Source organism: Suricata suricatta, chromosome 5 (genome assembly GCF_006229205.1).
Source record: "Suricata suricatta isolate VVHF042 chromosome 5, meerkat_22Aug2017_6uvM2_HiC, whole genome shotgun sequence".
Classification (NCBI taxonomy): domain Eukaryota; kingdom Metazoa; phylum Chordata; class Mammalia; order Carnivora; family Herpestidae; genus Suricata; species Suricata suricatta.
This window is the reverse complement of record NC_043704.1, coordinates 92,903,718-92,929,180: the sequence shown is the minus strand read 5'-3', so window position 1 is coordinate 92,929,180 and position 25,463 is coordinate 92,903,718. Positions and strand designations below refer to the sequence as shown.

The following is a 25,463-nucleotide window of genomic DNA, read 5'->3' as shown; positions in this document are numbered from 1 at the left end:
GCGGAATCCGCGCCCGGAGGCGGCCGGGAGGGGCCGCGCGGACCGACTGGTGCCCGCGGCGGGGCGGGGGCCGGCCAGCGTGGGAAGGGCCTGTCACCCTGGGAGGAAAGTGGGGCCTCGGGCTGTGCCAGCGAACTTTCCCAGCGGTCCGGGTCCGGGGGCCCCGTGAGAGTCCGAGCACGGCGCCCTGTGTCCCGGGAGACTGGGCTGGGCCGCCTGGAGGCGCCGTTGGCGGGGAGGTTTCCCGGAGTGCGCGATTGGAGTTGGAGCTTTTCGAATCCCAGCCCACCCTGCCATCCCAGACGAAGGGAAGCAGCCGCGTATTATCCAGACAGTGCCGTTTGGGACTTCCTTGAAAGTTACAACTTTTTATTTTCTCTTCTGCCTAGCATTTCCTTGGAACAAAATTTGGAATTTGGCCGCGATGGGCCGACGCGGGGGCCCCATATCCACACGTTTCTCTCTCCATCCCTGTCGGTTTCTAGTCTCCCTCCCCCTCTTACACCAGGCTTAATCATATTTTGGAACTGGCGAGATCTTTTGTTGGGTGGGCACCCTTTGATTGCTTGTCCGTTTATTTTTTTAATGTGCAGCTAATTTGATTTGAATTTCCGCCAGTTTCCAGGCCTTGCTAGGGAAAACTAAGGGAGAGGAATAAGCCACTTTTTTTTTTTTTTTTTTTTTTTTTTAAAGCGTGGAGAGAGGTGGGGCATTGGGAAAGGGGAGGCACCGTGGTTGTGGGCAAAGAGTCAGAGGGAGCAGACAGACCCGGAAGAAAAGGAATCTGCTCTGGAATAACACTTTTTTCTTTCTTTTCTTCCTTCCTTCCTTTCTTTCTTTCTTTCTTTTTTTTTTAGGCTACAGGCCTTGGGCAAAAATGCACTGCTGTGTTCTGATTTCTGCTGCTTGAGTTGCTTTTCCACTCTAAGGTTAAAGCTGTGACTCTGGGGGCCTGAGCAGGAGGGGGAAAGAGGTCCAGTGCCCAATGCAGCCAGTGGCCCTGGCTTTGTGCCTTTTTTGGGGCCTCTTGGTTCCTCATTGGAGGCAGGCTTTGTGGACCCAGCTTCAGTCAATTTCCTGGTTCCCAGGGAGCAGCTGTTAATGAGAGTAAAGTCTTTGGGCATGTTTCTGGCCCTGCAACGGGACCTCACCCATGGAGGTGTAATTCTCACTTTGTTTAGAGGGTCAACCAAAACCTGGCTAAGAATGAGGCATAGCTGGTTTAAAAAATCATTAAAAAGTTATGTTTAAGCTCGTATGTGCTTTTAAAGTGCTTTGGTTTAAATACTAAGAAAGAATGTACCTGTAAAGATCATGTTCGTTTAAAAGAGATGTTAAAAGTGCAAGGTATCATCATGGAATAGGGGTTGTAGTTTCTAATTACAGTATATACAGTTCCAGAAAGATATTCCTGTAACCTTTTAGGACAGCCTTTATAAATAGCTCCCATCAGACCTGGGGACTATTGGAGAGCCAGCCTCTCGGGGTTTTTGGAAGAATGCTTGGGATTGGTTAGGAAGCTCTAGGAATCTAGGTAGTAATTTATTCAGTAAGAGATGGTGCTCCTTTTGGTTGACACTTCATTTAATATAGTAGGATTTGATAGTGTCTTTACAAGTTAACCAAAAGAACTTCTCAAACATGTCAGTTTAGGAAGATGAGGCCCAGGAGCGATGCCATCATTGGCAAAAGTCTAGTATCGAATTGTGTAAATAACTGCTCTTTCTTAGATATGTAATGTGTACTAAGCCCTATGTATTGTGCTTTTAAATATATTATCTCATTAAAGTTCTAATAACAACCCTTAAATTTAGGTGATGTTGTGAACATTTTGTAGACAAGGGTGCTGATGTTTGCAGAAATGACACTAACTTGTATAAGATCACATTGCTATCAAGAGCAAGATTTTCTTTAATGATGGAAATGACTCAAAAGCTGTGTTATCCAGTTTCACAGCCATCAGGCACATTAGCTGCTGGGCCTTTGAAATGTGGCTACTGCAACAGAGGAACTGCATTTTACATTTTATTTTTTAAAAAAATTGTATTTACTTTTAGTTATTTTAAACTGCTACTTGTGGCTAGTGGTTACTTTGAAGATTACAATGTAGAACTTTCTGATTCCCAGATACATTCACATTTAACTGGATCATACTGCTCTTTAGAACTAGTTCAGTGTTCTTTCTTACCACCGGAAGATGCTTAGAGTCAACCTTCCAGTAGAATTTAAGTGCTGAGTTAGCTGTAGCTCAGTTTTGCTTTTATACCTTGAGTGGGTAAGATAAGCACATTTAAAAAAAATGCTTACATAACAATTAAAACTGATGGACAAAAACTTTAAATGACATTTTCTTGTTTGGTTGAAATAGTTGTTTATAGGAATTGCTGAAAAGGCAGAGCTTGTTGGTTGTTTAGTGTAATAAAGGAGTATAAACAGGAGGCAATATGAAAAGTCACTGATGAGTTAAAAAAAATGACCCACTATTAGCCATGTTTGCCAATTCAGTGGGTGATTCTTTTCATATGACTTCATAAGTGTCACGTAAATAATATAGTGAAACCATCATTCACTTTTCCTTATGTAGGTGCACAATTAATCTGAAGAGTTAAAATCATTGCATTAGTATCAAAGAATAAAATTCAGGTATAAAACACTAGATTCATCTATGAATTGGGAAGAATACATTTAAGAGGAAAATAAACCACAAGAAAGGCTTGGTGGCATATGGTCAAGTGGTTCTTTGATTAGTGAGTTTGTTTCTGTTGCACTTTAGAATTCATTTGATAGGAGGAATTTCAACAACTTTCTTGATTTTTGTATGAAATCATGAAAATTCCAACTGGTGTTAAAGTAAGCATTTATCTGGATTCTATATATATAAATGTCCAGTAATCGAATACTTTTGTGTGGGGGGGGGGGCATACTCCTTGCAGGGAAGGACAAATGATGAAGTCATCTCATTTTATTAGGATTTAAAAAAAAGGAACTTCCAGGTTCAGTATAAATAGATCAGAATCTGTTGTACCTTTCATAGTTACTGTATTTCCCAGGATGACTTGCAGTTCATTATCCTGACGCTAGAGCATTACATGATCCTGAAAGACCTATGCTTCTAAATCAGCTTTAAATTGATCTGTATTATTTTAGTGTTCCATGAATTGCATGGCCTTCAGCTCTTTCAAACGTGTAAATTCAGTTACAGGTAAGTGATTAGTTAACGACACTGTTGAGATAGCTGACAAGCCTCTTCGTACCCATTTCTGATGCTGGGGAGTACGGTTATTTTCAAGGAACCAGGATAAATACCATGTTATAAATAGGATTACAGTGTTCTCGTGAGTATGACCAATATAGGAAGCACCATTTAACTCATGATATGCGGTTCCATTTGTTGAATGTCAAGGCACTAATACATATGGGAGACTTATTAAAATCTTAAAAGATAAAAGATGTTGAAAGATGGGTAAACATTGGGAAAATATTAGAAATATTAAAAGTCTAGTGAGGGCTACCGCTGAATATCAGTTTGAAATCAGAACATCTACTCTGCCAAGGCCTTCCTTCACTTTTTAGCTGTGTGTTTTGATAAACTTCTGAACCTCTCTCAGTTTAGGTTTCCCAATTTTATTATAAAGAAAAAACTTCTCATCCATACCATCCCTCCCCAAATGGTTGTCCCAAGAGATTGATGAGGCAGTGTATTCAAACGTATTTGGTAAAAACTTATGCAAACTCCATAGTTCGTTGTATCTATGTTTAAAGCTGAGCGATTCCTGTTCTATTAATTTGCACATTTCTGGGGACCCCCCACATTGCATATAGGCAGTTTGAAAAATGATTTATTTTTCCCTTTTTGATGAGTAATTAAAGCTGAAAGCCTTAGATTGCTGTGTTCTTTTTCTCCCTACCCTAGTGGGATAGTTGATTTGTGACCTCTCAGAAACTGTACTGCACACAAGTCATCCCAGCTCCATGTTTTGGGGAAGTTTTTCCTTTGATGTAGCCTATAGCTGGCTAGCAGTGCTGACGTGGCATACAAGTTTGCTTGATTCAGGGTTTTTCTTAAGAGGGAGGGGAAAGAGTGCAGTCTTTTAGAGGAACTTCCAATACTGGATGATAGAGGGATAGGGCTTTAGTCATTGTATCGTATCTTACTAAGCCTATTATTTGAGCTTTCAGTAATTACAGCTGAGAATGGGGCGGGGTGTGTGTGGAGGAGAGTATTCTCTGTAGAGAGATTTTTGCAACTCACCTGCATTTCTGTTTTAGAGTTTACAACTGTCTTGTCTTCGCGTTAACAAGGTTAATCCATTAAATGAGTTTCTTGTGGTAAGACATTTTCAAGCAAACCTTAATTCTCATCCTAGCAGCTGTGGGGAATGCATTTAAAGTGCTCGAGGAGAAGCATTATTCTGTAGTTTACTCTGAATGCCTTTGAATATAGGAAGTTACTCGTAAGCATGTATATGCATATAAGCCTTTTTGCCTTAGAAGATAAGGTGGTCTGATGTTATGCGTTTCAGCAAGGCAGAAAATACTTGAATACTCGTGGTTAGACCGAGGTAGGTCTCTCTGTAGAGGTGAAGAACAGGCTTGATGGTCCTTGGGCACTTTGCAAGGTAGAGCTAAGAGGCTAGCCCCTAGCCACAAGCTTTCCCAGAGGGGAGTTGTTTTTGGTGCAGGTTTATGGGCAAGGATTCGTCCTTGTTGACTAGAAATATGAAGGATTCAGGGTGGAGATAGGGAGACAGGAAGTTTTTAAGCCATCAAATGAAAATCCGGTAAGATAGACGTGGTGTTTAGCCATCTACTGGTGGGATATTTCTCATTTTGACAGTGGATCAGTCCTTGAATCTTTCTCTTTTTTGTCCCTAGTTGAGCTATGCAAGTTTAGCATTCTGTTACTCCTGGACTGTAATTTTCAATGCCCTTGGCTGATGAGATGCCTTTGGCAGTACTCACTGTGGTTCAGGGATTGGCTCCCAGTGTTTTGTTTCTGTGATATCATGACAACTGCTTGTCACGTTCTTCTTGGGAGAAGATTTTAGTGAGATGGTATTGAGCTGAAGTTAGCATTATTTGAGATTCTAGTAAGCATTAGAGTTTTAAATATTCCTATTATGCAGTTTTGTTTGAGTGTAAAATTTAACTTGATATCATTCACTTGTTTATTGACTCAGAAGGCATTTATTGAGTTCTAGACCAAATTCTATTCTATTCTATTCTGACTTTGTTTTGGGCAAATGCAGAGCGTTTTTTATCAACTTATAGGGTATTTTGCTCATGTTTCTGGAATGTTGTGTAGAGAACCGTGTCTGCCTCCAGACTCCGAGGGCAGGATGGTGGCAACTTCAGTTCTTTAATCCTTTCTGAAATTTGAGAAGTGTTAAAATTGGAGTGCTTACAGGCTATGTTTAAAACTAAATTTATATCCGAGCTTAAGGCTTCTGATACATCCCCGTTTTGACTCTGGACTTTTTATAAAGTCAACCAATCAGAAGAATTTACTTAAAACGAAGTTGGTTTAATACCACCTCACAGTCTTCAATTATGAACAGCTTTCTGTTGAAATAATTGTCTAGAAAATTGTCTTTATATGTGAGCAAATGTCATCTGTTTGAGAAGTAATTGAGATTCTAAAATACCAGGAAATAGCTTGATATAATTTACTCTTAAGGGACTCAGATTCTCCACAACATGTGAAAGGGATCTCTCTTAAAAATGACTCTATTGTTCTTGATGTAACTAATTAGGAATTTGCAATTATCCAGGCGGGTCTAGGATGAAGTTTGGTTTCCTATTCTATATGAAAAGATTTTACTGTAAGAGAAGTTTAAATAGATCATAAGAGGAAATATTTACCAAATTAGGAGAACAAACTACTTTTAAACACTTGGGAAAATCACTTTACTTAAAAGCACGGCAAACCTGCATTGGGTGTGGGAGCTGGTTCTGCTGCTGGACTTTCACTCACGGAGATGCGGGAGCCGCTCATGTTGTTGAATATGCCGTCCCCTTCTTGGAACAATTTACAGCGAAAGTTAGAACTATGTTTCTGGATGCAGAGTAAATCAAAACAAGCAAACATCTATCTCCCCCTCACCCCACCAATAGAGTCCAGCGATGCCTCTTCATTTGTTTTGGAGTTTTTCTGTTGACATTTGCTCTGCTGCTTGTTAATTTTTTTCATCACCTGTAAGCACTTGATGGCAGATTGGTAACAGCAGGTGTTAAAGGTTTAAGAACATCATTATTGCTTTTAGTTGCCCATCTCTCCTGCCTCTGCTGTTGGGCCAAACTTGTGGAAAGTCATGCAAGTAGTATTTAAATAAAGTCATTACACACCCTTTTCTGCTTTTACTAAAGCAAGACCTTCCTGGTAGGCTTAATTGCAGGTGCTGAATGAACTGACTGGTAAGAAGAGTAAATTTCTTTAAAAATATCTCAGTATATTTAATTCCAATTACTCAGACAATGAAGTTTTTTTAGTATGTGACTTTTTCCGGGTCAGACTGACCCGTTTTTACAGTGCAAATTGTATGTGTGGGATGCTTAAGATATTTTTTAGGATATTATGTTTCCTTTTATATTAGAAAAATTTTTTAAAGATACATTCTGTATCTTCCATTGTTTAAATTGTTTAGGAGGAAAATACTTAGTCTTCAGATATTTCTTTTGTGGCTTTTCTTGTCTCAGGAAAAAGAATTCCACTTTACAGTATAGACGTAAACATTCTGAATTAGTGAATCAGAAAATATTTAAACATATATCGAATCGGAACCCTGGTGAGTCTGTTGCTGTTGAGAACGTAAGAGGTAGATTTCTGTGGTTTCTTAAATAATTAAGTACAGAATCACCTAGCAGTTCCATTCTTAGGTGTGTGCCCTAAGTAACTGAAGGCAGTGACTCAAACAGATACTTGTACACGAATTTTTATGGCAGCAGTATTTACACTATCTGAAAGATGGAAACAACCTAGCATCCATTCACAGATGAATGGATAAACAGAGTGTGGTTGATACATACAATGGAACATTATCTAACCATAAAAAAGATTGGAATTCCTTTACATTGAACAACATGGATGAGCCTTGAAAACATTATGCTAAGTGAAATAAGCCAGACACAAAAGGACAAATACTGTGTATTTCCACCTACCTAGAATAGATAAATTCATAGTCACAAAGTAGAACAGAGATTACTAGGACTATCGGGAAGGGGAATAGGAGTTGGTTAATGGGTATAGAGTTTCTGTTTGAGATAATGAAAAAGTTTTAGAAATGAATCACAGTCATGGTTGCACAACACTGTGAATGTAGTCAGCGCCACTGAGTTGTATGCGTAAGAGTGGTCAAAAAGATAAATGTTTTGTTATGTATATTTTACTACAATAAAAACAATATTGAAGGAGATTTATTCCACACCGTTTCAGTTTGTGTCTCTTTGTTCCCCCTCGGCCTACCTCCGTGATGGTATATAGTGTTTGGTTTTTTTTGTTTGTTTTTTTGTTTGTTTTTCTTCTCCTCTTCCTATTGCATTCTAAAGGGAGATTCTCCTAGGCCATTTTTAGAGTTCAGAATGTCCTCATTTGATTAACTGACTTGAATTTAAGAAACTGTTTAAAAAGTAGATCTCTGGAGGAGAAAACAAAAAGATATTTTAATATTTAGGTGAAGCAGGTAGTTTATGAACATCCACAGACCCTATAGGCACATGAAGGTAGTCTATCCTGAACTTCACTGTGAGTCATGTAAAAACCAGGGATATACAATTCAACCTGTTACATTTTTTATTCCATTTGGTCATCTTCAGTACTTTAGGAAGAAGTTTGATTTCCACTCAGAGAAATGGCCTAAGTCATCTCAGTATTCATGTTGGAAGTGTTTAGGTGCTAACATTCTTCAGTTCCTTAGACTGGACCCTGTTGGAAGGGGTAGAGTGAGAGAAAGCATGTAGTATTCTGTTTTATTCATCTGAACTTCTCAATAGCAGCTAATAATTTTGTAAACGTTACTGCGCCTTGAGTGTTGGTGGTTTGTTTTTTTGTTTTGCTTCTGAGATCCTGGTGTTGGGTCTGGGTAGGTCACTTATTAAAAGATGGTGGGATATTCATTAAGTGATAAAGTATAAAGCTAAGCATCAGATATGAAGTGCATGTGAGGAATGCTGGAAATATAAAAATTCAAATGGAAAGGTTTAAGTTCATATACAGATAAGTTACAGGGGGAAATTACATTACTTTAATTATATCTATGTATAATTAGAAAGAAGTATTTATTGTCCACAGTAGTTTGTTAATTCCTGAACTTCTGGAGAACAGTGTAAAGTGGCAGAGGTGAGGTGTGTGCGCGCGCTGCTCTCTGTACAGTTTACTGTGTTTGCTGTGCATGTAAGTGGCATTCATACCTCAGCAGGCTATTTTCGTGGCCTACTCGTTCCTCTAGAGGTACTGTTATTACCACCTGGTATCAAAAGGCACTGAGTGAGAGTCATGGTGTCTTTATATCTAGTGAGACAGGAAGAGTTGTGACATGTTTGCAGAGTGCTCCTCATTGATGTCGGCCTACTCAACAGAAAAGAATGTCCCATTCCATTTTGCATATCCTCATTCCATTATTTTACGTAGTTTGTAGTTTTCTTTAGATTCTTCCAGCACTTTATCTCTAGTTTCCAGAACTCTCGTCCTTTTCAGTGCTGTCTGATTGTCCCCTTGTCACCCTTCCTGGAATGGGGGGGCTGATTACTGATTTAACTTAGGGCCACTCATGTTGAGTGCACTGTGAATGTCCCTTGGGTGGCTGAGCGGATGAACTCCTAGGCTGAGTGCACCATGTGAACTTGGTGCGTCGTATTTCTTCTACCGAACTTGACCTCTTTGAAGCATGGGCCACGCTGTGCACATTTTTTTTTGTTTCCAACAGTGTTCCTGATTTTTTTTTCTCATAGTAGAGATCTAATATTTAAACAAAACAAAGGCATGAGTCACCTTCAGTGGAAACCTGGCTTTTCATTTATTACTGTTTTGAAGAAATGAAAGGGGTGCCTGGCTGGCTCAGTCCATAAAGCATCCTACTCTTAGTCTTGGGGTTGTGAATTTGAGCCCCATGTTGGATGTAGAGCTTATGTTTAAAAAAAAAAAAAAAGGAAGAAAGATAAAGTAAATAAATGAGGGTTTCCCAGAGAATACATGGGCTTTTTTTTATGTCTATACTAGATTGCTAACTGATTTTGAAAATTTTAACAAATAGCTTCTATTTCTATTCCCTAAAAATGTCCTTGATTATGTATACTTTGCATATCTACTGGACTCAGTTTGGGAACTATAAATTAAGAAAGTTATTTTATGGGGCACCTTGTGGCTCAGTCGGTTGGGTGACTGACTCTTAATTTTGGCTCAGGTCATGACCTCACTGTTCATGAGTTCGAGCCCTGCGTGGGGCTCTGCACTGGCAGCACAGAGCCTCTCTCTCTGTGACCCTCCCCTGCTTGCCCTGTCTCTCTCAAAATAAAAACTTAAGAGTTATTTTATGAAAAAGGTAAGTAACTTTGAGTGGTAGTTTAAAATGATCCTTTTATAGAGAAACTCTAGAACTTCTCTAGAAGGGTGACATGAAAGGATAGGAAAAAAAAAACCCCAAAATGTGCCTTGCGCAGATATTGGGGACCCAGTTGAGGTAGTTGATTCTGCCAGAGTAGTGGCCAAAGTGTTTGGTGTTAAACTAAGCCATGGAGAAAGGGTCAAAGGGCATGTCATGGAAACCTGAGGAGAGTGGCCTCAGCTGTTTTCACTGGAGAAGAGAAGAATCTCAAAGTGTTCCAGCATGAGTGGGCTGGAGGGTGCAAGAGGGCTCTTACTCATTATGTCTGGGGTGGGATCTGGGATTCTTTATTTTTTTTTATTTTTCAAAAGTATTTATTTATTTTGAGAAAGAGAGAGGTGGGGAGAGAGAGAGAGAGAGAGAGAGAGAGAGAGGAAAAATCCCAAGCAGGCTCTATGCTGTCAGTGAAGAGCCTGACACGGGGCTCAATCCCATGAACCCTGAGATACCTTGAAATTAGGAATCAGACACTTAACTGACTGAGCCACGCAGGCACCCCTGTCATCATATTCTTTAGGGTAAAGCAATAACCAGCTCTTGGCAGTTTTATATAGAAATGGGTTTAGGACACTTGTCATTTGTGCACTAAACTTACACTCTGTGGCCACAAGTCAGATGTGAAATATAATAGTAGTGACCAGCAGTTGTCAAGTACCTACCACGTGCCGGGCATTTCCATATATATATATATTCCATGTTCAAAAAGCTAATCCTGGAAGGTAGGTGTGATTTCGTTTTTCTGTGAGTGTTTCCAGTATCTGCAGCAGAAGCTGGAGCATACCATGTGCCCTAGAAATGGTAAGTGAATTGAAGATTAGAAGGCATGTTTGAGAAGGTTAAGTATAGCACCTAGACTGATCCCAGAACTTTTTCCGGCTGCATTACACTGCTTCTCTGTAGTTTACATGAAATATTTTATTTGTATCTCTGACTTGGAATAATGTCTGTTTCCAGGCACCTAGCTGGGTTCTAAGGCCAAGTATTAGTTGAAGGCCTTCTATGGGCTGACCTTGTCTATTGCCCAGAAACCTAAAATTTATTTTTGAAACAATTATAATATTCTGGACATTTCCCAAGAGGGAGATTTTCCTAAATTGTTTTCTTTAATAGCAACTTAACCCTAGGATGAGAGAAACCAGAGAGAAAAGCATACTTCATAGAAAGTAATATATAAGAAACATAATATAGTGAATGGAAAAAATCTGGAGCAGTTGGCTAAGAAATGGTAGTGAAGTTTTTACCTTATTCAGACGTCTGAGAAACTCGGGTTTTTCACTGAGCGGTCGTTCAGATTTGCTCCTCTTACATCCCTCTCCTTGAAGCCTTTCACGTAAGTTAATTTATACAAAGCAAGATCCCGTACTTCTAATTTGCACCTGGAAAAGCAGAGCCTGCTTCTCCGAATACTAACCCTTTCTCCTCTTTGAAGGCTAATAGTTTGTGGTGTTTGGGTTGCTCCGGAGGCCGCCACCGGGATGAGACCAGCACAGAACTGACTAGAGCGAGCCTTGTCTCTGAGCTCAAAAGCAGCAGCAGCCCCTGTGGTTAATGAAAGGTGACCTCAGGATTCCGAGGAGCCCTGTGCTTTCCCAGACGGCCCAGGCTAAACCTGGGAGCTGGCATCCCTAAATGCTTCCTTTGTTAGAAATCCTTTAGTTCTCTACTCCATCTTTAGAAAGTGAGCTCACTGAGGTGAGTTCAGGACAAGGCTCTGAAGTGGGGCCCGACTTGCTTGCTTTCATTCCTTGTGTGGGGCCGTGTGGGCTAAGAGGCTAATGATGGAGCCCTCAGGCTGTCTCATCCAAACACTTCTTGCTCCTTTCCGGAAATGCTCCCCTGGGCCCTGAAGGAGCTGTGTGCTTCTCTGGGGAGTGTGTTGCGCAGAATGGGGAGGGCTGTTCAAACCACCTTTTCTTGTTTCTCTTCGGCCCTGGAGAGAGGCTGTGATTGGGAAGCCATCTGGAGAAGTAGTGCCCCAAGCTGGGCTGCTGGAGTGTCCTCCTCTTTGGAGAGCCGGGGACTGGAACCCTCGGTCTTAGCCCAGCTGTCAGGGCTGTGCTCAGTCACAGATGACCGTGGCTGCAACTAACAACAATACTTACTTTTAAAAACCCTTTTTAGGGGCGCCTGGGTGGCTCAGTCCGTTAAGTTAAGCATCCAGTTTCGGCTCAGGTCATGATCTCACGGTTCCTGAGTTTGAGCCCCGCGTCCAGCTCTGTGCTGACAGCTAACTCAGAGCCTAGAGCCTACTTTGGATTCTGTGCCTCCCTCTCTCTCTCTCTGACCCTCCCCTGCTTGCGCTGTCTCTGTCTCTCAAAAAAGAAATAAAAAACATTTAAAAAAAAAAAACCCAAAAAAACCTTTTTTTATACCTTAAGATGCAAAGAGAACAGTTTCAATCAGCTTTTAGAAAAGGAATATGTTTATTTTAGGATTTTGACATTTTATTTGCTTAGTTTTGTTTTACATCGCTTGAGTCCTCCTCTTCTAATCCTTGCAACCTTTCACCACTGGCCCCTGAAAGGTGGCAATTGACTTAATTTTGGGGGTAAGGGATACTACAACTCTCCATGTATGTAGACTCCTGTTTGAGGAAATTACAGTTTTGAGCCTCTTAGCAAGGAAGTAAGTTTACATGTTAAAACATCCTTTTTTTGTTTTGTTTTTCTTTTTCTTTTTTAAATTTTTTCCCCAAGGAGAGGTCTGGGAGGAGGGAGAAGAAATGGGTAGCAACTTGCAAGGCTTGTGTTTTACTTCAGGCTTTAACTAGCAACAGATACCGTCATTTAACTTAAAACCTCTTCATTAGTGAAGAAACCCAGTTATTTCCATCCAGGTCTGTTTGATTTTGACATATTGTAATGCTGCTTTGTGATTACTGGGCCGTGGCTTCCCTGCATCTGGATCATACCTGTAACTATCTGAAGAATTTTAAAACCTGGTCTTTTTAGACTTTGCCTGCTGCTTGTTCTATTAAATTTACACATGGAAACAGTGTCACTTCCTATTTCTGTTTCACTTTTCTGATCCTCTCAAATTAGTTCGGCGTTCTCAGAAGTTTGTTCAAACCTATCAGGGCATAGTAGTTGGCTAAAAAAAGAGAGAGAATGAAGGAGTCAAGTACATTTCTCCACTAGATCCCGTTAGCTTCGTTTCTTTTGGAGTCATTCTGGGTCCCAAGCATTTGCCGTGAACTTGCAAGTCTTGAACGTTTTTCTTCTTTGCTTTTTTGTGAGAAGCAGGGATTGTAGTCCTGAAGAGATGAGGCCAGGGTTTGGGAAGGATGTAGCCCCACAAAGGTGAGCGAGTTTGTTCCTATTATATTTCATGTGGGATGGCAAGTTTTCCACAGTGTAGTTTCCACTGAGTCATCCGTGAGTTCAGTAGAGGGGCAGTTTTACGGACCGAGGTTCTGCTTGGCAGGTGGACGGAGAGCCTGTTTTTTGTTTGTTTGTTTGTCTTTTTTAATTTTTAACATAGATTGGTGTGTTTGTGTTTCTTCAATAGGTTTCAAGGAATAACTTTTGTAATATTTTTCATGAAAAAGTGTAGAATGATTGTCCAGACAGTTTAATTGCAGGGTAAGTTAGATTAAAAGGAAACCTCTCAAGGTTTAAGAGAAATCATTCTCCTTGGGAATTGTTTAGCTGCTTGTCTGTAAACGCAGATTCTCCATATGATTTCTGTATTGGAGGGACATGGGAAACTACTCATTTCATTTGGAATTCATATTTTTGGTAAAAATTCAATCCTTAAATCGTCATTTGTTGTGGGATGACTGAACCCATGTGCCCTGGAGATTGAGACCTGAGTTTGAGACCCCAGTGCACCTTTCTGAGTGTGACTTTGGTTAAGTTACTTGGTCTCAGTGGCTGTTTGAACGGGAATTGTTAGGATTCTCTGGCTTGGCACAGAGCTTTGAGCAAGGGCTTAGCAAATGGTGGCTGCTATTTTATTTTTTTATTCACTGACTACAGACACTTAGCGGTTGGACGTACTTCTCAAGAGGATGATGGTTATTTTAAAGGTGTTTCCAGTTACTTTAAGTGGATATGAATATAAGCCACCGGTTTTCTCTTGGTCTTGCCCCTGACTCCTTGCATATCCTTGTTTACAGGACTGCCCTGCGTCTCCTCTCCCAAGCTGTGTATTAAGTTGCTTGCCTTAGTGAGGTGATGCGGGCATAAAATGAAGTAATAGATGTATAAGAATCCCTTTGGGGGAAAAGAAGCAAGTCTGAACGCCCCGCAGTACTTAATTATTACATGTGCTCCTTCTACCAGTACGTTTCTTCCTCTCTGCCCCCCTCAAGGAGAGGTTGTCCCTTTGTAAGCAGCTCTATGACAGCTCTGCTTCCTCTCCTAAAGTCTGGGATCAAAGGAGAGCTGTAATAAAGGAGAGTCCCTCCCTCTCATTCCCTCTCCCTTTTCTTGTGGATGTTGTTCCAACCATTTTTAAGAGAGGAGACCAGGCCTGACATCAGTGGGTGAAACCATGGGGCTCCCCAGACCTGCCTTTCATCTCTGGGTCCCCGCCTCAGACAGCGTCCCTCATCTTTGTCATGGCAGAGAGCCGTCACTGCTGGGGAAGTATTGAGGCCTTGCGCCGCAGGTTGAGACCTTGAAGTATTTCTGGAAAAATCTTAGCCACCCTTGCTGCTCATTGTTGGGACGCTCATTTCTTCAGAATGTCACAGTGTTTGGCGGAGGTGTCAGGGACTAGAATAGTTTTCTCTGTTTTGGCAGGACCTGAACCTCCCCAACTTCTTAAAAATTGGGAGCCCAGGTCCAACAAAGTAAGAGAAGAAAAACAACACCGAGTTTCAGCCGGTTGTGTACTGGCAGGATTTTTCTAGACATAAACACAGTTGAATGGAAAGGATAAAAGGGATTGGAGCCTGACTTGCTCCATGAGAGTGAATGAGCCAGTGTTAGACCTAATGCTGGAGGAAAAAAAATAATCTTCACCTTTATTAGAAAAACAAAAACAAAAACCAGGCAGTCAGTGGAGGCTAACTGATGAAAATTAAAGGTCAGTTTCTTCAGTGCCCCACCTCAGTGCATGCCTCAGGCCACGTTAATAATGACAATCCTATTATTTTCTTATAGTAGGCAGGAAATGCTGTCTACACCCATTAGATTTGTTTGAGTGGCCCCTGGCTGGAAATGAAGAAAATTAAATTTTCTAACTTGCGGAGAGAGGAAAAAAATCATACAGTGCAGCAAAGAAGTTGACTGTTGGGCTGAGAGATGAACAATTGTCATGAAAAAAAAATACTTGATATTCTTAATCTCAATTATGGGGCCATTTGGCCCTTATCCCCCTTGAAATCATGAATGGATTTCTGCAAGTTAGGAGTGTAGACAACCTTTCTGAACATTGTCAGAACTGGCTCCCTTCTAGACTGTTCCCTACAGGTTTGCAGCCTGCCCCGTCTCTCACAGCTCCCACTGGCTGTTGGGAACTTGGTTGAAGGAAGGCTTTGTCACAGCTTTCTTTTCACAGCTTTTGCTTTTCAAAGGCAACATTCATGTGAAGGAAAATCTGTTTATTCATTAGGGCAATCAATTACTCTGTGGTTTCAATAACAAGAAGAAAAAGTTGGTATTAGTTAATGTTACAGAGAAAATATGTGAGCCTGTTCCTGCACATCCTAATCATACCGCCTTTCAGAGTTACATTTCCTAATCTCACAGCTCACTTGGTTTCCACTACTTCTTCTGTATCTTTGGTTTAGAAGATCTTTTAAAAGATGATTTTCATTTTTTTTTTTTTTTTTTTTACCAAATTGATGTCCCTCCTATATCTTTTATAAAATAAGGCAGAAGATCTTTATTGCTATTTTGGTATTTGCTCTTTTGGCATGTTCTATCACAGATTCTCAGTTGGCATATAATTCATTCTTTCATTGATGTAGTTATGTATTTATTTGAGAGAGAGCGGGAATGTGAGCATGATGAGGGGTTGAGGGACAGAGGGAGAAAGAGAATCCCACGCAGGCTCCAGGCTCAGCAATGGTGCCCAACGTGGGGCTTGATCCCATGACTCTGGGATCATGACCTGAGTCCAAATCTAGAAATGGTTAACTGACTGACCCACCCAGGCCTCTCATCTAATTCGGTCTTCTAAGATATTCAAAGACAATTGGATTTTCCCAGAAACACGTGGTGAAAGGAGGGTCTTAAGTTGAAGGGACTTCCCTAAAATTACAGGAGTAGCCATAGAAGAAGCACATGTGTCAGTCTTTGCATCCAGTGGACGTAAAATAAATCATTCTACTTGAACGGATGTGTAGTTCATGTAGAACAGAACTTGTTGTGTTCCAGAGCTGAAGCACCGTAATTGACGATCATCGTATTTGTTGCATCGACTATACCTACAGCTTTTTCTTTGCTTCCTGAAATGATCTGTGAGAAAGGACTTTGTAACATCTTTATAGGAAGAGAACTGTGAACCAAGGGAGCTTTTCTGAAAGTTGTCCTTTCTCTTTGTCTTCATTCCTAAAACCTTTTAGCAGTTTGCTTACGGTTGTGACCATTTTGCTCCTAACATTTTGCTTCTGGTTGTCATTAATACCAACATTTTTCATAGCGTTCATTTTCCTCATTCATTTGTGACTGTAATTATGTGCAAGAATAAGCAAAGCATGGGATTCTTTCATGGTAGTTGTAATACATGTAGCTTATGTATGTGTTTTGTAAAACACAGTTTGGCAGTATCACATGGCATAGAACATATCTGGGGGACACTATTTTTTTATTTTTTATTTTTATTAAAAATTTTTTTTTAATGTTTTATTTATTTTTGATACAGAGAGAGACAGAGCATGAGAGGGGGAGGGACAGAGAGAGAAGGAGACACAGAATCTGAAGCAGGCTCCAGGCTCTGAGCTAGCTGTCAGCACAGAGCCTGACGCGGGGCTTGAATCCACGAACATGAGATCTGACCTGAGCCGAAGTTGGAGGCTTAACCCACTGAGCCACCCAGGCGCCCCTGGGGGACACTTTTTAAATACATATTTGTATTTCATTTGTAAAAGAAATATGGCTTTCTATTAGCTTTTTCCATAGGAGCCATAGACTCTTCCTGTCTTTTTTTTTTTTTTTTTTTGATAAGTCTTGAGATTAGTTCTCCTCTGGACTCCTGACACTAATGGCACCGTACGGCATGGGGAATTTGAAAATTACATGTAAAAATAGAGTTAAAGGGCTTAGAGAATTTCATCTGATACTCAGAGAGTATTTGGGAGTTGTACATTTCAATCTGAAAACTTGTTTTCATGATTAGGAATTTAGGTTTGATATGGTTGTATGGATTATTGACCACCTAAGTAGAAGTTGTTATAGGTTGTCGAACCTATTTAATTTGAAATTCATCTGGTGCATTTCAATTTGGCAAGAAATCAGGGCAGAGATACAAGTTAGATGTTATTGTTTATTTTTCTTAATCAGTAATGCAGTTCGTGTTTTGCCATGGAAAAGTAATCATTGAAAACATTACAGATGATAGCCTATATAAACTTGCTTAACCTTTAGCATAATGATATATTTTTTCCAGGATACTAGATGGATGATTGCGTATGAGGATGTTTATTTATAGCTTAGTGAATTAACACTCATAGACAAATAGAAGCCATGCAGCACATAGTCCTACCTCTGTTCTTTTGAATGATGTGGTTAGTGAGAATCTTCATTTTGAAATATTTTAAACCAATTAGGTATCTTTTGACCTATATCTTCCAGCCTTTAGCTTTAGGGAATACATATTTGGATTTGCAGGAACGTGAAGATTTAGCCAGCTAGTCAGGTCCTGTTAGCTGTGAGAGGTCTTTGGCCTCAATTGACTGTTGCTTATTAATGTTGCATAAATGTGCTTCTGTCTTGAAGAGAGAATGACCTTCATGGTGAACCAGTTGACACTTAATTCTTGAATGTTCTCTTTTAGGATTCTCATGACTCAATTTTGTAAGGAACCTCTGCATAAGTCAAAGTGAAAGCTGGTGGGAGTGCCTGACTGGTTCAGTCAGTAGAGTGTGCAACTCTTGATGTTGGGGTTGTGAGTTCAAGGCCCACGTTGGGTGTAGTTACTTGAAAATAAAATCTTAAAGAAAAAGTGAAAGGTGGTAAATTTTAATTAGAAATGATAAATTCCTTTTTTAGATGTCAGTCCCATTGCTCTGGGGCACGGGAGTGGCAGTTCAGTGGCATTCAGGTGAGAGTTGGTGGTGGTGGAAGATAGGTGGTAAGGCGCGTTTATGAGTTGGACCCATGTCCAAGTTTCCTCGGTGTCCTCTAGGTCATGAGGCTGATCACCCACTTTGGTGAGAGAAAACCCTACTAGCCACATCATACTTTTCATTTCCCCTTTAGAAGTAGAGTCTGGAGGAGCTGATGGGTTGCATGAACCCCAGTACCTGAAGCGTGGGGAGCCTTGAGGTAGCATTTGAGGCTACAGTCAATGCGTGGGCAAGGAAAGGAGCAGGGAGACTTCTAACTCACCTTTGTGTTCCCCGCTAACAGAAATTCCTTGAGGACACAGGGACACCTTTCTTTTTATATGGTGTCTGGCAAACAAGAAGTATTCAGTAAGTGTTTACTGAATAAGTGACTTATCCAACACATGGATACTGATAGCCCATTGTGTTTGAAGCAGGAGAACACTTGTTTGGTATTCATTGTAAAGCTGTGTTCCAGTTCTAATTCTTGGAAGTTGAGATTTTCACTTTAAAATAACTGAGATGGGGTACCTGGCTGGCTCAGTCAGGGGAGTGTGTGACTCTTGATTGTGGGATTGTAGGTTCAGTCGCCACGGTGGGTGTGGGATTACTTCAATATAAAATCTTTCTTAAAAAAAAAAAAACTGAGATGCCTGGAAATACGTGAAGATTGAAAGAGCTTTGGTGTTTAATATTAGTCAAGAATCACTTGTCTTGTAAATAACAGAAACCCACACAAACTAGCTGAAGCCAAAAGAGTTGGATTCGTTGGACAGGAAATGAAGGCAATGTTCCTGGACCTCCTGAGGTCAAGGAACGAGCCCTGGGAAGTCACTGGGAGCCGTGGCTGCTTTTCTTTCTCTTTCTCTCTCTCCCTCTCCCTCCTTTTTGATTTGGTATTTCTTCCTTTGTAGGGTCTATCCTGTATGAATCATGATCCATGATTTTGAACTTGTAAAGTTTCATCAGTTTTTATTTTTCCCTTCCAAAATGTCAGTCTGCACATTACTCCTTAATAATGAATGGAAGATATGGATGGTGGATATTTTGTTAGAGTCATTTTGAAGCAAATTCTTTTCCAAGTGTGTCATGTACAGTCTGTTTGTGAGAGGAAACTCATGTAAAGAAAGAATGACCACTATTCAACAAAACAATGATATCTATATTTTCCTGTTTCTTGTTTCTTTAAAATGAACTGCAGCGAGACATGGCAGGTTGATTTCTTCCCTTAAGTCATCTCAGAAACTGTGCCCAGTCCATTAATTGCTTTGTTCAGTGGGCAGGAAGTGGTTATGTGTGTACAAGTTACACAATCTTGACTACGTTGGAGCAAAGAACCAAAGAGATCTCTGATCTTTCTTCCAGGATTAACTTGTTGGTTCCACAAACTTACACCTGCTGCGTGGACCTGGTTACTGGGGGAGACTTAATCAAAAATCGTAATTCGTTTTCTGTATCAGGATGTCTGCCTGTTTCGGGATACTGAGAAAAGCGGTTGTAGGCGATGCTGTGCTGGTACTGAGGTTAAGTTTGTGCAGTTTTACTTCCTTTTTAACAGTCTCTAGTGATGCAATAAAGACGTCTGAAGCTGCTGCCCTGCCGGCATTACCATGAAGAGGCCATCCCCACTCACTGCCCCCACTCCTCCTTGCAGGCCGTTTTAAACGTATTTTTTCTCTTGTCTGGCTTCCTAAGTTCCCCCTATGCCCATGCCTGTTACCTGTCTCTAGCTCCCCACTCATCTGTATTTATTTTGAGAGAGAGAGAGAGAGAGAGAGAGAGAGAGAGAGAGATGGAGAGACAACATGAGCAGGGGAGGGGCAGAGAGAGAGTGGGAGAGAGAGAGAATCCCAAGTATGTGGGGATGTGAGGCTCAGACCAACAGATCATGAGATCATGACCTAAGCTGAAGCCAAGAGCCGGATGCTGAGCGACTGAGCCACTCAGGCAGCCCTGAAAGAAAATACAATCTTAACTAAAGGAGTAACTAATCAAGATCAAAAGGTGAGGAATGAATGAAAGACCTAAGTGAATTTAGGTGCAGTCAAAAGATAGTTACCATCTTTAAAATATTAGCTATCGGTGACTTCTTTGAAAGAAGTAGAATTACTATATCAGCTATTACTGCAAAATCACATTTACTCTCCTTAGATCATTAAGATTTCTCTTTTGAGTGATCCATTGTCGTTACTTGCTTGCTTTTATCTTTTGCTCCCTTTCTTCCTTGTTAAATACTTCTGAGGCAAGCCTTGAGTTTTGTATATTTTTCCTGTTTTTCTTCCAGTGTTCCATAGCTGCTTAAAATTACATAGCATTCTTGGTCTTTTCTTGATTGCAGTCTGTTCTTTGCATTTTGTCAAATCACCCGCCTCACCCCAAAATGTCTTCAGAAAGTCCTGCTTTTCTTTAGACATCTTCCTCCTGTTCAGAATCTTGCAGTTGTTGATGCCGTCTCCTCCTACTCCATTCCTCCCAGAAGTTTCCTTTGATGGTGATACTTGCTTTGGAATTTCCACTTGAGCCTGCTAAACCCTTTGGGAAAGGTAATGCTGTCAGCATTCACTTTTCTCTTCTGTTCCAAATGACTAAGGACAAAGAATCCTCCTAATGCATTCCTGTGCTGAGGATCCTGCTTTCAAGTTTCTGCTCCTATTTTCTTACTGGGATCTGAATTCTCTTGCCACAGTGCCAGATAAGATTGCCCATCTCTTCTCCGATCTCAGGACAGGACACAAGGGTTCCATCTGGAATTGGCTCAGGACACCCAGATATGAATAATTTGGGAATGGATACATGATCCTTTGAAGGCAAACACACAAAATAGCTTCTCTAAGAGATGAGGTGGGTAGAATCAGGGTGGGATGCTCTCTAATGAGTTTTCCAACTCTTAACTCTGAGTCTGTGAATGCATCCGCAGGGAAGAGTTTGCTCACTCAGAAGAGTAGCCTTCTATTTATTTGTGATCTATCTGAAGTTTAATTTTGTAGTCAGTGTAACTACTGTTTACTCATCCGTAAAACTCCTTGTAGCTTATCTTTGTAAGAAATAGTCTGCTACCAGACACATTTTCAGACTGTTCAGTTTTAAAATATTTTTCTTAAAAGGGTAAGCTAGTTCCCCAATGGAAACTGACTTTGGTGATAACTGTCACGTCTTTGAAATCTGGAAAAAAAATATTTGCAGGAAGTCCATAGCCATAGCCATTGCTGGTCAATATATTTCTACTCCGTATGCTCCAGGGGAAGATTACCAAATTTAATCCTCTCAGCTTTCAAGTTGCCCTGTTGATGAGCACAGTACATGAAATTGGCAGAGGTGTTGAGAAGTTCAATTTCCATGACCATTACTGTGTGTACCTGGCATATAATCGGCTCTCCATTTGGTTTATTGGTTGAATGAAGAAAGTGATCCTGCTGATTGGTCAAGGGGGTTGAAAAAGAGGTAGCACCCACTTTGTAAATCACCAGCGACCTGGGGTTCACTCCTGTTGTCCTGTGTATTATGTGACCACATGTTTATTGTAACCTGAAAGAAGTCTCAGTCACTGCAGGGGACAGACTCCATATTTTTAGGGAATCCCCACGTGCCATTTCTGGAGGACTGAAATATTGACATACATAGGTTTCGTTTTAGTGTGGAGTTGGCTCTTTTTAGTGAAACCTGAAGAAAGTCCCACTTCCTGCCTGTGAAATTGGGTGATAGGATCATACCCTAAAAATGCCGTCTTTCTCAGAAGTGACATGGAATATTGGTAAGCGGGCAGATTTATGTGGAAGCACTTTGTTTTTACTACATGTGTAAAACTCCAGGGAACCCTGGCTAGGATACGAGGTGCTCCCTTCAGCTGTGCGTTAGCAACGTGGCAGTTACTGATCTGTCATTTATTTGAAAAGGAATTGCAAAGTTTTGGCCTCATGCCTAGAGTAGCTCCAGATGGTAAGAAAAGATTTTTGTACTGAAGTCAAAGAGTATATTGCAGTGATTGGGCTTGTCATGTTTTTATTAGAACATTGACTTCTTACTTTATCCCTCTGTAAAGGTTTTATTTTTAATTATTTTTCCCCAAGGAAGTGAGTGGAAGAAAATGTTGCTTTAGAGTTATGGAATCTAATATTTGGAATATCTTTGTTCTTGGTGATGGTGATATTCAGGTAGGATATGTGGTCCATAGACTTGCTTTGTCAATCTCAGTTACCCCTGGTATTTAGTATTTACCAAGGAAGCATGAAGAGTTGGAATGCAGAGACACACCAAGGCCAGTCTTGCTGATTTGGGAAATGCGGGTCAGAGGCTTCATTTGGGTTGTGTGTGCTTATGTGATAAGACGGCTGTTAGCCCACAACTGTTATTTAGTGGCTTTCCTTAGTCGTTTGGCCCATCTCTGATGGGAGCTGGTGTTACTTCATCTCTTCTTGTGTTTCCCCATGATTCTGGGGTTGATAGGGTAATAGCGAAGTATAGGTGTTCCAGTATGGGGAGCGGGGCCTGGGCAGATGAGCTGGGAAGAGGTCATGGCATTAACCAACAGTTACCGTGCTTTGCTCTTCTGGGCACTAGAGCTTCAGTTCGACACATGACCTTGTTTGCGTACCTTTATGTCACTCCTGGACGGGGAATGAGGTGATTCCTGTATTCTAGATGAGCAAACATTCAGACAGAATCATCTGCCCAAGATAATAACAAGCTCATTCTCTTTTGCTCTCTGCTTGCATTCAATTTTGGAGAAATTTATTACAAGTAATCCTGCCCTTTCGGGTTAGAGGTGACCGCAGGATTCAGGAACGAAAGCTCATTTTCCTCTGGAAAACCTGGTGTTTGTCAAAGCTGAGCCTTTTAGTAAAGCTTGGTCACAAGGCTCAGATTAAGACCTAAGCCTACAGGCAGGCTTCTGCTCCCACACTGTGTTCAGTTACTCTTGTGGTTATTGGGTAACTCGGTGAGTTTGAAGAACACTAACCATTTCTGTCTTCGAAGAAAATGCTGCCCATGGGGAAGTGACATTCGGTTTGCATACCACACAGAGGAATGTTTATCTCTCTTGAGATGCTGGTATGTAGGTTGAAGACAATGAAAACATCTGTAATTTTGATGCTTGTACTCAGTTGATTGTCCAGGTGTTTGAAGCACTCGTATTGAAAAGCATGAGGATTTAGGTTTTTCAGTTAGCAAGCACACAATATTCCTTCACCTGGGGCGCGGCCTGGCTCACCCTTTGCTTAGATTGTAGCTGCTCCCGGGTCTCTGCTTCGCGTGGAGTCATTTCTAAATCGATTTTCTGTGCAGACCCGGGACCTGGTTAGGAGTTTTTTCCTGACTCAGTCTTTATGAACTTCCAGAATCACGTGTGCATGAGTTGGGGGAGGGCAGAGAGAGAGGGAGACACAGAATCTGAAACAGGTTCCAGGCTCTGAGCTGTCAGCACACAGCCTAACGCAGGCTCGAACCCATGAACTGTAGGATCATGACCTGAGAGCTGAAGTCGGACGCTTAACCAACGGAGCCACCCATGCTCCTCTTTGCCTTCTTTTTAAATCTGCTGTTTAGACACTGTAGAGGCAGTATGAGTTTTCTCTATATATTATATGGTACTGTAATCAGTTCATGAGTTCTTTTGGGATTGGGTCCTAACCTGCGGGAACACCCTGTTCTAGTTGATGTGCTTTTTTTGAAGTCTTGCTACCTTTTTGATGAGAGGGATCAAAGTGGAGTGGAGGTGGGTTAGTGCAGCTTCATGTAAATCTGATCTCTGAGGCTCTACCACATTCACAAAGGCACCAGATTGGGGCTTTCCTTTTAGTTCCTGGTACTTTATTACATTTATGAATGCCACATTAATGCTGTTATTTTATCAAAGAACATAAAATAAAGGTACTTTTTCTTAGTGTTTTGTATGTTAAGAAAAGGCGACTACCATGAGTCATGGAGCTTACAGTTACATCAGGAATTTTTTCTCTCAAAACACTCTCTGGTGGGTTTTTGGTGTCGTGTACCTGTATCAGGGGAGTGGAAGGTCATCACCCTTTAAGAACATTACCTGAGGCCTATTAAGAGTGTGTAGGAGATTGGAGTTTCATGGTGACTTGTGGTCCAGGCGGTGGTACTCTGGAACCAGCTCTTTCGTAGACCTGGGGAAACCAGATTTTCCCTCCTGCTTACCTTCATGACTTCTTAAATACATTTGAAGGGGGTCCCCCTCCTGTTTGTTTTGAGGAGACTTCCTCTGAGAATTAATGGTAGAATACTGTTTTTAGATCCCACACACAGAGGATGTGGTATTGTCACTGTTTCAGGTTGTGCGTTGTGGTATTACCCCAAGGCTCCTGGGAGCAGGCAGTGTCCAGGGCACATCCGCGGCCTCCACACCCATGTGCCCCCACGAGCACTGGTCAGCTTGCTGCTCAGAACCTCCCTGTGTTCCGTTGCTTGGGGTGCCTCCGCCGCTCTTCTTCTGCCCTTGCGTCATAGGGTGATGACGTAGATTTTTTTTCTTTTTTGACTACATAGATTTTAATCTACGTTTCCTAACACACAGGCCTACCTTAGTGGAACCCACGCTATAGTCACCACAGCTCTTCCCAGGTGCTTCTGTTCTGTCTTTTACCCTGTTACCATTACCTACCTGTTTCTTCCCCCCACTGGACTCTGGGCCCCTCTGGAGGGGACAGTAGGTTCACCTTTTATATCTCTAGTGTCGGCTGATGCTGTGCCAACTGAGTAAGGAAGAACAGGAAAGAAGAAGATATGAGATTCGTGTTTGATGATCCTGAGCGTGGCCCCGGGCTCTTATGTTCTCATCCCTGCTGTTTCCTCAACCAGTTTACTTGAATTAGTATGTGGTTCTCTCCTTCAAACTGTGGAGCAGCTATATGGGCCAGAATGTTCTTTTTTTGTTTGTTTGTTTTGAATTTTATTTATTTTAATTTTATTTGTTTATTTACTTACTTATTATTTATCTCTTGGACATGCGTGAGAGAGTGTTCAGAAGGGGCAGAAAGGGAGGCGGGGGGGGGGGGCGGGAGAGAGAATGAGAATGACAATCCCAAGTAGGCTCCAGCTCACCAACCGTGAGATCATGACCTGAGCCAAAATCAAAAGTTGGTTGCTCAACTGTCTGAGCCACCCAGGTGCCTGTGGGCTAGAATGTTTTTTTTTTTTACTTTATTTTTTTTTAAATTTTTTTACATTTATTAATTTTTGAGAGACAGAGACAGAGAGTGAGCTAGGCAGGGGCAGAGAGAGAGGAAGACAGAGAATCCAAAGCAGGCTTCAGGCTCTGAGCTGTCAGCACAGAGCCCGATGGAGGCTAGAGCTCATGAGCCATGAGATCACGACCTGAGTCAAAGTCAGGCACTTAACCAACTGATCCACCCAAGCTCAGAATGTTTTTTGAGGAGCACTTATTTATAGCAAGAGTAAAAATGTTTTATAGGGAAAGAGAAGAATAATAATAATAATACATGGACTGAACCCTTGCCATGTGCTAGACACTGTTTTAAGTGCTTTGTACCCATTTCACGTAATCTTCAGAGCTTCACTAGGTAGATACTGTATCATCTGCCTTTTGTAAACGAAGTAAATGTGGCACGGAGAGGGCCAGCAAGATGTGGAGTCAGGATTTGAACCCAGGCAGTTGTGGTCTTTAGGTAAGT

The 25,463-nt window shown here is 41.2% G+C and overlaps 1 protein-coding gene across 4 annotated transcripts in view; it reads left to right on the top strand.

Moving 5' to 3' along the window:
- Window positions 1-25,463, top strand: part of FNDC3B (fibronectin type III domain containing 3B) — a 351,431-nt gene that overhangs the window by 1,055 nt on the left and 324,913 nt on the right. Inside the window, exon 1 of one of the 4 annotated variants that reach the window (XM_029939868.1) lies at window positions 19,745-19,818. The exons of the other annotated variants lie outside the window; for them this stretch is intronic. The gene's annotated coding sequence lies outside the window, so the exon portion shown is untranslated. Of the gene's footprint in view, window positions 1-19,744; window positions 19,819-25,463 lie in introns of those variants that run through there. 4 annotated transcript variants of the gene reach the window in all.